Source organism: Nicotiana sylvestris, chromosome 8, assembly GCF_000393655.2.
Source record: "Nicotiana sylvestris chromosome 8, ASM39365v2, whole genome shotgun sequence".
Lineage (NCBI taxonomy): Eukaryota > Viridiplantae > Streptophyta > Magnoliopsida > Solanales > Solanaceae > Nicotiana > Nicotiana sylvestris.
In genome coordinates, this window is record NC_091064.1 from 196,727,745 (window position 1) to 196,741,746 (window position 14,002).

The window sequence follows — 14,002 nt, forward strand, 5'->3', positions numbered from 1 at the left end:
TTTGTACTAATTAACGAGGGATACAAACTAAGCATTTTTATGTGTTTTAAATAAAATAAATTATATATATATATTCGTACGAGATAAGTCAAAATCCAAGACATGTTAATACTAATTTCTTTCGGGTAATATGGTTTTTCTTTTGGTTCGACGATCAAATTATTAAAGTTTGTTTCGAGTTATTATCACACTTGCAAATCCTCCTGCTAGAGTGATCTAAGTGACTCTCTTTAACAGTGGCGGAGCCATATTGAAGCAGGGGTGTCAACACCTCTTTGTTGGAAAATTATACTATTTTACTAGATAAATTACTTTATTTTATGTATATTTACTAAATTGTTAAATAACTATTTTCTAAAGCATATGACTGTTATCAACCTGTATTAACTACAAATTATGAAACAGTAAATTTTCTATAATAGAAAACAGAAGCAGAAAATCAGAGTATAGCAGTATCTCGAAATGATCAAAACAGAATCTGAAAAATAAATTTTCGGAATGAAATCGAGCCCACTGAACGCATAATGTGTCTTTAAGAAAATTATTCCCCTCAAGTACCCGAAATATTGGAATATTATCCTCCCAGGATAGAATAATTTAACTCACCAGAGTATCGGTACCTAAAATGCTGGTGAACTATGAATCACTTAATGAATGTGTGAGCACGTAATTTTTGCCATATATGAATTGCTCCCATAAATTCAAGAAAATAAATTTTTTCCATTATTTGCAATTTTATAGATTTTTGTAGAATTACTTGCATTTTCGTGCACATTTAATTTCCATTAAAATCATGAAAAAATACAAGAAAATACCATGCATTACATTTAGGTTTGTGTTTACATTTTTTAGAATTAATTAGTAATCATTTCTTTTATTAAAATGAAAATAAAAAATGACTCATGTTTACTTTTTACCTTTTAATTTTTAGTTTATTGATTTTTCCTTTTTAATTTAGGACTAAGTAACTTTTATAATTATGTTGATTAGGTAATTAGTTTAATTTTATAATTTAGACAATTTAGGATTTTAGTTTTAGGATTTCATTATTTAAAAAATTAAAAAAATGAGGAAAAACGATTTTGTAAAAGGGTTTAGTTCCAGCCCAATTACCATTGAAATCCCCTCAGCCCAAATTCCAGGTTTGCCCTCCCCAGCCCAAAACCCACTCCGCGACCCATTCCCCTAACCCGACCCATACCTAAATATACACACACAATACACAGAACCCTAAATCCCAATCCCAAGCAACAACGCCATCACTGTTCACTCGCCTTCTTCGCCCAAACCAGACCCTAAATCACTCAAAACTCATGGCGAGTGATCCCCAAACTCACACCACGTGTTTTCCTCTTCTCTCCTCTTGCTATATGGTAACCGTTTCTGACAGATTCCCTCTCCCTCACATGCTTCTTTGATTTATTTCGGATTTTTCACCCTTCAGATGAAAATGAGGAAAAATGGGGAGCGTTAGATTGGATTCAAGTTAATCTACTCCCTCCATTTGTCCCTTTTTTCATCAGAAAAGGGGTAAGAGATCAGATTGGGGGAAGGATTTTCGTTTTGGAGTTTTCTTGGAGAGAAAGGAAGAAGATTCGAGAAGATCTGAAGGTCTATAAAAGGTGAGAACGTTTTCTTATGTGGGGGATTTTTCAGAAGATTTTGGAGAGGATTTTAGAGAGATTTTGGAAGAAAAGTAAAGATTGGGGTTCGAAATTTTCTTTTTCCTTTCTATTGTTCTTTTATTTCCGGTACTAGAATAGAGGAAAAACATTACTGAGTGTTCCATTATTTCATTTCTGTGTCGATTATTGTCTAAAGTTTTCGAAACCTCTGAGTCCATCTTTTCATTACAATTATGGGTTATTGGTTAAAAAAAGGAGGTCGTTGAGGTTTAAATCAGTTGCTATCGATTGGGCTGTAGCTGCTCCCTTTTAAGTTCTGTTGTGGGTTATTTCTCAGAAATCAGAGATCCGTTTTCCTTTTTCTTTCGCTGTATTGTTTTTCAAGGTATGAAATTTCCAACTCTCTCTATGTATTAAGTGAGTTAAGAATAGGCAAGAAACCTCTTCTATCGAACAATGTTGATTATGATCCGTTTCTCCTACTGATGATTCTGCTCTTGGTTGTTAACTATTTGAACGAAACTCAGAGGAGTTCTTATGATTTAAGGACTGAAAATCTGATTTAGCGTGGCTTGTATGATTATATGTGTTATGTTCTTGATGTCAGTCAACTTGTTATCGTGAATCTATTCTAAGAGTTAGTGTATGAGGCTTTTATATGTGTTAACTGTTATCATGCCTTAATTGGACTAGTATATGCAGTATAGATGTGTAAAAGAAGCTCATGCTTTCAATGTTAATGGCTTTTATCAAATCTCTCCATTACTATTTTACATTTGCCGTCTCTGTTTGTGATCCTCTTTTAAAAATTTGAAGTTTATTTCCTTTAACTTGTTTTGTTCTGGGAAAGAGTTTGAGTTCATGTTGGTGAAATAGAAATTGGCCTTTTTACCCCTATTTTGATCATCTGATGTCGAGAACGTATCTTGAGAATCTGCTTAATTTCCTTGAAGTTTATATGGTAAGATGGAGCTGTGTACTTGAGTGAAAGTTCATTCTTCACTGATTGAGAACTTTTTGTATATTATAGGAATCCTTTAGTTTATTAATTCAGCTTGTTCTTTTGGTTCTTAAAGGATTGAAGTTTGCTTGATTAAGTGAGTTGAATACCCTTCCTCTAAAGTAAAAAGTTCTGTGGCGTGTTATTTCGATGGTACAAAGGCTTTGGACATCTGGTATGAATTTTGGCATGTGTCTTTGGTGAGAAGCAAGTTTTTCTTGTTGAATCTGCAAATTTCAGGGCGGTATCTATAAAAATGAATTCATTTTTCCCTAGCAATGATTCTGAGCAGGTCCCCTGTTAAAGTCTTGCCCCCCCTTTCTTTGGTTCTCATGTTATAACGTTCGTAAGGAAATCTCATGTTGGTGATCCTTTGTCGTGTTAAACTTTAAAATTCTTGTATTGGAAAGTTAAACGTTCCGAGTTTATTCTGTTGATTTGCTATGGGAACACAATTTTTCTTTGTCATGTGTGACCATACTTTAACTTCTTTTCTTATTTAATGTTTGAACCTTGCTGCTATTGGTATCGTTTGTGTGTGAGCTATCATTGGCATAAACGAAGGCACCAGGAGAAATAAGGCTATTTGATCTATTTACAAATACAAATGTGCCTTTAGCTGACATAAACGAATTGCATAATTGAGCTTAAGTGAGGAGAGTTTTGTCCAACGTGGGCTTACAACTAATAAGGGTAAAATTGAACCTTAATTTAGAGCAGACCCACATCTTGGACCCTTTTAATTAAGTATTGTCCTTCACAAATAGATTGAGGTGTGCCATATAATTAAATCGCCTATGGCCCTCCTATTAATCTTATGACTTAGTTATAAAAATGACAAATGTTCTAGTTGCTCTAGGCCCGTTTAATATATCATTGTGATTGTGGACGCGTTCGCGTGATATGATTACGATTTCTAAAAACAAAATCGGAAAATGCGTTCGCGCAACTTCGGCCAAACTTTATTTTTAAATAATAATAAAGCATTATTAATTGTGGACACGTTCGCGTGATATGATTTTGACGCGCCAAAACAAATGGGTACACGTATGCGTGACCTGTTTCAAGATAATTTTCTAATTAAAAGAGGCAAATGCACATAGGTTCTAAAATGAGTAATTAGATAAATTGATTAAGCCAAGTATGATCAAAGTGACCGTGCTAGAACCACGGAACTCGAGAATGCCTAACACATTCTCTTGGGTTAACAGAATTCCTTACCCGGATTTCTGTATTCGCAAACTGTAAATAGCGTCAACTTTTCTCGATTCGGAATTTTAAACCGGTGACTTGGGATACCTTAAATTATCCCAAGTGGAGACGCTGATCTTAAATAATAATCTCATTTCGATTGTCACTTAAATTGGAAAAAACTCCTTTATATACCCTTCTCTGGGGGTAGCAAAAAGGTAGTGTAACAGCTCTGGCGACTCTGCTGGGGAAAGGAACCCAGAATCTCTAGTTCAGGGTTCAAGAATTCGAGCTTGTTAAATGATTTTTACTTGGCTTCATTCATTGTTAATATTACTGTATTCTGTGAACCTTTTGTGCTAAATGCTATCTGTTTACCGCTTTAATATTGTTTAAATTGTATATAACTATCTTCTTACGCCACCCCTCTCTGAGTCTTCTGAAAATGGTGCACACGTTCGCGTGACCCTCTTATCTGTATAAATTATACTAAATAGAACGAGGTTGGGCCAGCGACAAGGCCGGGCAAACTTTAGTGCTCCCGGTACGTCGCCCCCTCTTCGGCCCTAGTTGTCCGCTCGGGTAACCCCAAGTCTAGAACACAACTCCAGGATTTAAACCTAGAAAAAAACAGCCTTATGCCGGATCCCTAGTAGGAACGCTTGTTTGCATCACGCGCATTTGACTTAGGGGACTCAACACAGGGGTTGGGTCCGTCTAGGACAGGTGTGCCCCAAAATAATAGACCATCCTGATGCATCCTATATGCTATGTAAACATTTATTTGATTCGGCCTGCATGCTGACCACTAGGAAAAAATAAAGCAAGAGAAAAACCAAGAGTGATGTAGGGAAGGAAATAAAACCCAGTTCTGAAAAATCCCTGGTATTTGAAAATGTCCCAAAACTCTGCCAAAATTTGCAACAAAAAAAACAGAAAAAAGAGAGTCATTTCAAAAAAGAGTGAATATTGTGTCCTTTTCAAATGTGTCAAACTGGCTGAACTACGCAGGACTGATGCTTGCCGAATGTGGGATACGTACGCAACCTACATAAGGTTTGGCCTTATTTTTGAAAAGAAAAAGAAAAAAGATTCAATGGTCAAATAAATGTAGTTTGGAGTTTTTGTCAAAATAAGCTGATCCAGCTTCGGTAATATCTTAAACCGTTCTTGCCGAGATAGCCTTAGAGTATCTTCAGTTGTCGAAGGGCTATTTTCGTAAAAGAACGGACAAGTTTGTGAAGTGTCATTTTTCCATAAAGTAGTCCTCCCCGACCTCAAAATTCATTTAAAATTTGAAAGGGGCCACGTTTGCAAAACGATCATTTTGCTAAAATTAGCATATAGAGAAAGGAATCGTGGTCCATTGATTTTTTTTGTAGAAATTGGAAAACCTGTTTTACAAAAAAGGTCCAACAGAGTCAACCCTAACCGTAACCCTCCACAGGTACAAATGAATACTGTCCAGGACCCGTCACAAATGAACACCGCCCAGAACCCGTCAGAAGTGGTCAGAAAACAGGCTCAGTTGCAGTTGCGTATGTGGTGGAATGATCTAGATGAATATGGTCAGAAGTGGGTGAAAAAACAGTTAGATGCCCTTATAAACATTTTGGAAATCAAACCACGGGAAGATTTAATCAGGGCTTTGGTGACTTTTTGGGACCCTGTCCACAAAGTTTTTCGTTTCTCGGACTTTAAGATCACCCATAATTTGGAGGAAATGGCCGGGTACATTGAGTTTGGCCGGGATTTGAGGAAGCAGCAACTTATTTTTTCGAGGGCTCCTTCGGTGCACAAGTTCTTTGAACTCCTGAATATCAGTAAACAGATAAAGAAGGCCCATGTAAGCAAAGGGTGATATTCTTTCCATTTATTGTACTTCAGGTTCGGGCACTCAGCTAGGTTCGAAACGCACGAAAAGAGGTTGAGCAATAAACAAGATAAGGGCCTTTTGCAAATTCATCGCTGGTTCGCTTTTATTGTGGTGTTTTTGGGGTTCATGGTTTTTCCAAATGAGGAAGGGACAGTGGATACTCGTATGGTCAGAATTGCACAAATCCTCACTACAAAGGAAGATCATACACTTGTCCCGTTAGTGCTGGCTGATATTTATCAAGCATTGACATTATGCAAAGCTGGGGCTCAATTCTTTGAAGGTTGCAATATCCTTCTACAAATGTGGTTGATTGAGCATCTTCGCCACCACCCCAAATTCATGAGTTATGGTTCAAGCCCGGATAACTTTATTACAAGTTATGAGGAAAGGGTAAAGGACTACAACGTGCCAGAAGGGTTTGAAGCCTGGGTTTCCCGCTTGAAAGCTCTAAAAGTAAGTCAAGTCGAGTGGACTATAGGATGGCTCCCGATGACGGAAGTCATATACATGACGGCTACCAAGGGTTACCTGAGGTTGATGGGTGTAAGGAGTATCCAGCCATATGCACCGCAGAGGGTATTAAGGCAGTTGGGAAGATATCAGATTGTGCCCGAAGATGAAGATCTAACCACCCATGTCATTGAGCTACATCCCTAAGCTACATTGCCCGAGGCATTAGTTCAGCATGATTGGAATGGCTGCCGGTATTTGAAAAATGGCACCCAGGTACCAGATGTTGCAAAGGGGAAAGTGAATCCAAATTATGCCGAATGGTTTGAGAAAAAGTCCTATGTAAACAATGAGCCAGAGCCCGAGCCCAAGCCCGAACCCGAGAGTCCTGCCAAGAGACCTCATGTTCAAGATTTTGACGACAAAATCCAAGAAAGGTTGGCCTGGGGAGAAAATGAGAAGAAAAATCAAGCCGAGATTCACGCCTTGAAAGAGAAGCTGAGAAACATGGAATTCAACAATGATCTCCAAGCACAAGAAGCCGAAGGTGAAAGAAGAAAGTTGGCCCAAGAGAATGAAGCTCTCCGAGCCCAAGTTCGAAAAATGAAAATAGAAATTGAGAACCCGGGCAGGAGTAGAAAAGACGAAAAGCTCATCTACAACCTTACGCAAAAAGTGCATGATTTTGAGGATGATTTGCTAAAGACTGAAGCGGAGCTAGCAAATGCCCGAGCTAAGTTAGCTAAGAATACGGAGGGATGGGCCAGTTTCGTTCGGCAACTGAAGGAGATCGTGCGATTCCAAATTTCCAATTCTAAAATTCTCTCTTTCTTCATTTCTTCTTCGCCATGGAAACTTGTGGAACACTTCACTTTTTGACATTCAAAGTTGTATATAGAAACTTGTAGACATTCACAGTCACATCGTTAATAGATATTTGAATTGAAGAATTGATCAGTTGAAAGTTCGCGAAGATGTTGGAAGATCAGGTAGCGTACTTGTTGCAGAGGTATTTGGGGAACTATGTTAGAGGACTCAACAAAGAAGCTCTCAAAATCAGTGTTTGGCAAGGTAAATTCCTAATTCTCTGAATGTACAGTTGATTTTCTATTTAACCATTAGCTTTTATGTAATTCGATTTGAAATTGTGTGATGAATTTGTGCAATAAAGTGCTTTCAACGGTATAATTTGGATTTGTATTACTTTGTTATCCGGCGTTTCACATCATATATAGGTTTATTGAATGTTAAATAGTATAGGCTGAAGTAGGCATGTGTGTGAAGAAAGTGTTGAAGCAAAAGCGCATAAATGTTTGAGTGATTAGGACAAAAGTATCTTTAGTTAATTTGCTGCGTGTTCTATTCACAAATGGCTATCTATTTATAGCTGTAGGGTTGGTCATTCTTGTGGTGCATTGTTTAGAGCTACATCGGCTAACTGTCTTCTCCCACGTTCAGTCGACGGTCCTCTATTCATATTTTCCGGAGAAGTGGTTATTTGACTGAGTCTTCTGGCTGTAAAAATTGTTCTTGACTCAGTTAATAACTGTAATCCTTCTTGCACCATTGTAATTTAGGTGTTATCCAACTCTTTGAAGGCGAATCATGGACTTACCCATCTCCCTGGTTGTATACTGGTTCTACAACATTGCTTAGCCCGTGTGGTTGAATCTTCTTTTGGGCTTAACCCATGTTCATTATTCTTTTGTTCTGCTAGGCGTGGTCCCTTTGACTCCTACTTGTTAAATTTTCTTGTTAGCTAGTTGTATTCCAGTTATACTGTCTGAGGGAAACAACATTGTTTCATAAATCTTGTACAACCTATTCCATGTATAGTTTCTTTGTTCAATTACAATGAAGTACATTAGTCTACTATTTGGAAATGGATAACAAAACAATCTGGTCCAACTTTCATGTTGCCGAGTGGTTGGTTTATTTTTTCCACAACAGTTTTATAGTTCATCTGGATTAGTTTTTCCTCCATTCAGTAAACAAAATTTCACGGAAACACATCCAAGGGGATGTGAATCTTCATAGAATCAAGATAACATGATGTAAGAAAGAGGAACCCGCAAAAAGCCCCAGTGAAACCCCGTCAGAAAGTAATAGATACTTCTAGTTCATACAACATAAAATTTAAGTGGTCCTACGGGAATCGTAAGTCATTATGTTATGACGACTTCGATCTTTACATCTGCACCAGTGTCAGATATCTGCACTGTGTTCGAGCAACTGAGGTTTTTATAAGGACCTAGCAACATGGATCCCAGTGATTAAGAGAGTTGAGAAAAGACTGGCAGCATGGTGAAAGAGGTACATATCGAGCATCTCTGTGTAGTTCATGTCATTTTTTCAGGCACTGGACGATGTCACAACTCACTGGTAAATTGGAAAGACTCCAAAGGAGCATCCTACGGGATTCGAGAAATGGGGTTAAGAAGCTCTACTTAGTCAGCTGGGAGAATGTTGCGGGAGGGATCTTGGGTGAAAGGTCTTCGAGTTTTCAACAAGGCCCTATTAAGAAAATGGTTATCTATTACTTGGGTTGTCATGTACCTGTAGAGGATTATGTGTGACACTTGGGGTATTACTGCCTTGGACCACAATTATTCCTTCTTGAATCATTCTTTCTATTTCCTTTTTCAAAGCACGACAATCTTCAACAGTGTGCCCCTGGGCATTAGAATGGTATTCATACCTTTTAGCAGGGTCAAAGCTTCTCGCACGTGGGTCTATATAATTTAGAGGAATAGGTGTAATCATGTCGCAATGCTTTAATCTCTCAAACAAACTTGCATAGGACCCTCCTATTGGTGTAAAATTATCTTTCAGCCTTTGTTCCCTTCTACACCCTTGGCTTGAATGTGGATTATAGGGCACTTGAAAATTTTGTGGAGGCTGGTGAAGCTTTTACGGTGCTCGTGCTCGCCTATTGGAGTAACCCAGTGGTGGGACAGATGGTTGGACGCTGCTCGGAGGATAATACTGGGGTGGATTATGTGGAGTTTGGGGATGTTCATGGGGTCGGTATTGAGGCTGAAAGCATTTAGCAAGAATGCCCACTAGATCCTATCGTTGGCGGGGCTCAGCAACATCTTTTCTATCAATGTGAGGATTGTCCCGAGCAATTTGTTCCTTCCATCTGAGCCAAAATTTCCTAAAACTTTCCTTGGGTTTCTTTTCCATCTAAGATAGGGAGGAGAGTTCTGAGACAATGTCAATATTGTACTGAAAGTGTCGCACAAAATCTTGAGTCATGTCATCCCATGTATGCCATTTACCGACATCTTGACAATTATGCCATTCCAAAGCTGCCCCAGTCAGGCTCTCACTGAAATACGCCATCAGCAACTCGTCTTTCCCGCCAACACTTCTCATTACAGTAACCCCTCAGATGGGCTACCGGATCTCCACGTCCATTTTACAAGTTAAACTTTGGCACTTTAAACTCCGCCGGCAGATGAACATCAGGGAGCATATTAATCTGATTTCCTATCCCTTGCATGCTCCTTAAAGACTATTCTATACCTTTCAGCTTCCTGGATATTTCATCTCGCCCTTCTTTTCCTGTGACCTTTTCATTTTCAGCATGAGGCTCATTTCGAGGGCTCTGCTTGTACGAGTCAAGAACCTTATGGGCAACCTCTGAGGGGTAATATTGAGCATCATGAGCTTTGAGTGGGTATTCATTGTTGGGGATAGTGGATATGATAGGAGGGCAATTTTGGGGAAAGGTAATTGGAGGACGAGTGATAGAGCTACTAGGGTGATTGGGAAAGCTGTGATAAGCGGGTGGATCTGGAGAGTATGGGGGATCATCTGGCACTATGACCGGAGTTTGGGTAAGGGTAGCATCTAAGAAGCTAGGTGGTGCCTTCCCAGTCATCAGCCTGATACATGTTCGCAATGTGATGTCTTAACATCCTTACCTTTTCAACCAGACCATTGCCCTTTCAACCAATTGCTTTTGGGCACCAATATCAACCGACTCGATTCTGTTGTCGTCTGCCATTGCCTTTTGACCTTATGCTGTAGAGAAGAGTTATCACTTTAAGAACTACAAACCAACCACCTTTCTGCTATGAAGATGAAGCCATCACGTTAGCGTTAGGGCATTTAACATAAGATAGTCTCACTTTATGTGCAATGCACATAGCCACAGTTATCGGTTCTAAAATGACTTCGAGGGTATGAAGGTCATATAGCATCATCCCAATTTATTCATTTCAATCTTCTCTTTTCCTTTTTAGTCTAACACTTGCTTGCTCATTTTCCTTCCTTTTTTTTCTAATTATCACTCTAGTCTTTCCTCTCATTTCTCACATCCCCTAATTTCACCATATCTTTTTTTGTTTCCTTCTTTTTTAAAAAAAAAATGATTCGATCGAACCCTATGTAGGTTGCATACGTATCATGACGCCACATGAATCAGATCTTTGCATAGTTTGGAAAGATCGAGAATAAAGTAAACAAACTAACGTTCTCTTTTTCTTTTCCTTTTCTTTTTTTTTTACCTTAATGACTACTCTGATGAGAAAAGAGAAATAAAAGAAGCAAATCTCTTTTTTTTTAATTTTTTTTTAATTTTTTTTATAGACTTAATGTTCTATAACATATACTAAACTCAAGCTTAAACGAGCATATATCTTTTTTGAAACAAATACTCTATGGGAAATTATTAAGGAAAAAACCCTAGAACAGAAAAATATTTTTTGATTCTTCTTTTTTTTTCAGGAAGGAAATCTAAAGAATAAACCACAGAAAAATATTTTGAATTTTCATTTGATATCCTAACGCAAGATTTCGAAACAAGCAATGAAAAAGATAAAACAAAATATTTTTGGATTTCAATTTTTGATTGCCTAAAGGAGAAATTCTAATGATAAACAAAGATAAAGTATGTTTTTTTTCTGTGTACAATGTCCTAAAGTTCTAATGAAAATAAAAGAATTTTTTTTCCAATTAATTTCCCAAAGAAAAACCTCAAAATAAAATCTTTTTCTTGAATTTTGGAATTACTATCTTAAAAGAAAACTTTTAAAGAGGTACTAAAGAAAATTCTTTTTTTTTTGAATTTTTAGTCTTAATGTATTCAAAAGAAACATAAAAGCAATTTTTGTTTTAAGTTCTAGATATTAATTTTCTAAAGAAAACCACAAAAGATTTTTTTTGAAATTCTAGAGTTAGTATTCTAAAGAAAACATCTAACAGAAATATAAAAACGCCAATTTTTCTCTGGATATTTGATTTATTAGACATATTTTTTTCCAATACAAAATAGGAAATATAATAATAAAGAAACTCAACATTACTGTACAAATCTAGAAGTTAAGAGACGACATAAAAAGAAAAACAGAATCAAAATATTAAAAAAAAAGAAAGAAAAGAAAATCATCTTTTAATCCACTCCCGAATGAGCGATCCTGCCTGGATGGTCCCAAGGTGTCTGCCATGCTTAAACTCCGGTAAATAGATCCACACCTATATGAGAAAACTATAACCAATAGTATGTGAGATAATGACACTCCCTATTAGACCCATGCAAGACATGATTGAGGCTATTTTTGCAAAATGACTTATGTGGCCAAAAGGTGGCTAGAAGTGCAAAATTTGGCTAAGACCCCGCGAAGCCAAGAACCTAAGATTTACTAGGAAGACTGGCCCTATGTGGGTTGCCTACGTATCTCGCCCCGAAAGACGAGAATCAGGTATGCGTAGTTCGGGCAGATTGGATACGGGCGAGAAATAAAAATAACAACGAATTCGGAGAAAAAAATATTTTTTTGTCTTTTGTTTTGAAAAAAAATGATAAAACATGTAAACATCTTTATGGATTTTCTTTTCTATTTTTTTTTTTTTTGATTTTTTCCTTTTTAAAAAAAATGACCGGGAAAATGCAAACTCTTTTTTTTTGGATTTGTTTTTCATTTTTTCAATATTTGGTTTCTTTTGAAATGGTGTGCAAGAAAATTATAATAGGGCCCCACTTGCTTCATTTTTATACTTCAACCTCTTTTCTTTCTCATTTTTTCTTTTTCCATTTGTCCTCAACTATCATTGATCCGCCAAATGACCTTTTTACCCTTGAAGAAATGCAACATGTAGCACATAGGATGCATCAAGATAGTCTGTTATTTTGGGTACAACTATCCTACACGGACCCAACCCCTGTGTTGAGCCCCGTAAGTCAAATGCACGTGATGCAACAAACGCTCCTACTAGGGATCCGACATTAGGTTATGTTATTCTAGGTTTGAAAATATAGGTTTATTTGTTCTAGACCTGGCTTACCCGAGCAGACAGCTCGAGCCGAGGAGGGGCAACGTACCGGGAATACAGAAGCTTCACCGGCTTTGCAACTTGTCCGAACCTCGTTCTAAAATTGGAATGACTCTAATAGAAGAGAAGTCACACGAAGTGCACACTTCCCAGATGATTTAGAAGACTCAGAGAGAGGAGGGTTTCGCAACATTTTATATACAGTTCAACAATATCAAAGTGGTAAAAAGCAACATTTATCACATTAGGCCCAAACATGTAAACAAAACCAGATAATAAATAAAGCCAAATATAATAATTATTCTAAGCTCGAATTCATGAACCCCAAACCGAAGATTCTGGGTTACTTTCCCCAACAGAATCGCCAGAGCTGTCATACCTCCTTTTTACCTACCCGGAGGGGTATAAGAAGTGTTTTCCAATTTAAGTGACAATTGAAACAGGATTAATTATTAGAATTCAGAATCGCCACTTGGGATAATTTATGGTATCCCAAGTCACCGGTTCAAATCCCGAATCGAGGAAAGATTGACTCTGTTTTATAGTCCGCGAACACAGAAATCCGGGTAAGGAATTCTGTTAAACCGGGAGAAGGTGTTAGGCACTCCCGAGTTCCGTGGTTCTAGCACGGTTGCTCAACTATTACTATTGGTCTAATTATCTGATTTTAAAACACTTTTAAACCTATGTGCATTTTTAACTTAAAAACCGCTTTTATTTATTTAAGGAATTATTTCAAGGTTGTTTAAAACACATCGCGAGCCACGCTACATGAAATGCACCCATGAATCACGGCACGTTCCATTTAACCTTGTTGGAAATTAGAACCGGATCACATGAAATGTTCCTATTCAATGCATAAACTATGTCCAAAACCCAGATTTTAATTAATTCCGATTTACGAGATAAATGCCGACCCATCAACCCAGTTAAGTGAAACAGTCCAAAACATATGTTCAGCAATTGTATATGAGATTAACGCTCATTTTCTTTTATTTATTGTAGTTTCTCTTTTTTTTGACTATTATTGAAGTAACCAACTCATTTTCAGAATCACTAAGATCTATTCAAGCATGTCCAAGATCAATATTAGATGGGATTGTTCACATGTTTTCAACAACGAACAAGAAATCTTCATATTATGGAAACCATATTAACCTATTTCAAGAACTAAAGGCATAACGTAGATTCAAAGATTTTTTTAAATTAAATTTGTTTTAAGAAAAAATAAAGAACTACTCAAACAAATATAAAACTAAGAGTAAAAATCGTCCACTTAACAATGACTAGAGTACTGTAGTAAAGAAAACATAACGTTTCCATATGAAAAGATAAGAGAAGAATTTAGAATCAAACCTCAACACTAGAGCCGAAATTTTCTCAAAATCATATTAATGATAGATCTCAAAACCAAAGTGTACATCGAACCTCGTCGGAAAATTGGCAATAAAGGCTTGGACCCGAAACCTTAACGAAACAACTTCGACATAGATCGTATCTCAGCCATGATGAACCCGAAAACATGTAGCGGCAGATTCAGCAATCGAACAATGCTTCTACAGCTCCAATGTCACTTGA

The 14,002-nt window shown here is 37.2% G+C and overlaps 1 long non-coding RNA gene across 1 annotated transcript; it reads left to right on the plus strand.

Annotated features, from left to right (window-relative positions):
• The first annotated feature begins 1,248 nt into the window (after positions 1 to 1,248).
• On the plus strand, positions 1,249 to 2,996 carry LOC138874583 (uncharacterized). The gene is made up of 2 exons (XR_011401603.1): positions 1,249 to 2,010; positions 2,702 to 2,996. It is a non-coding gene; the product is annotated as an uncharacterized lncRNA (long non-coding RNA).
• Positions 2,997 to 14,002: the final 11,006 nt, after the last annotated feature.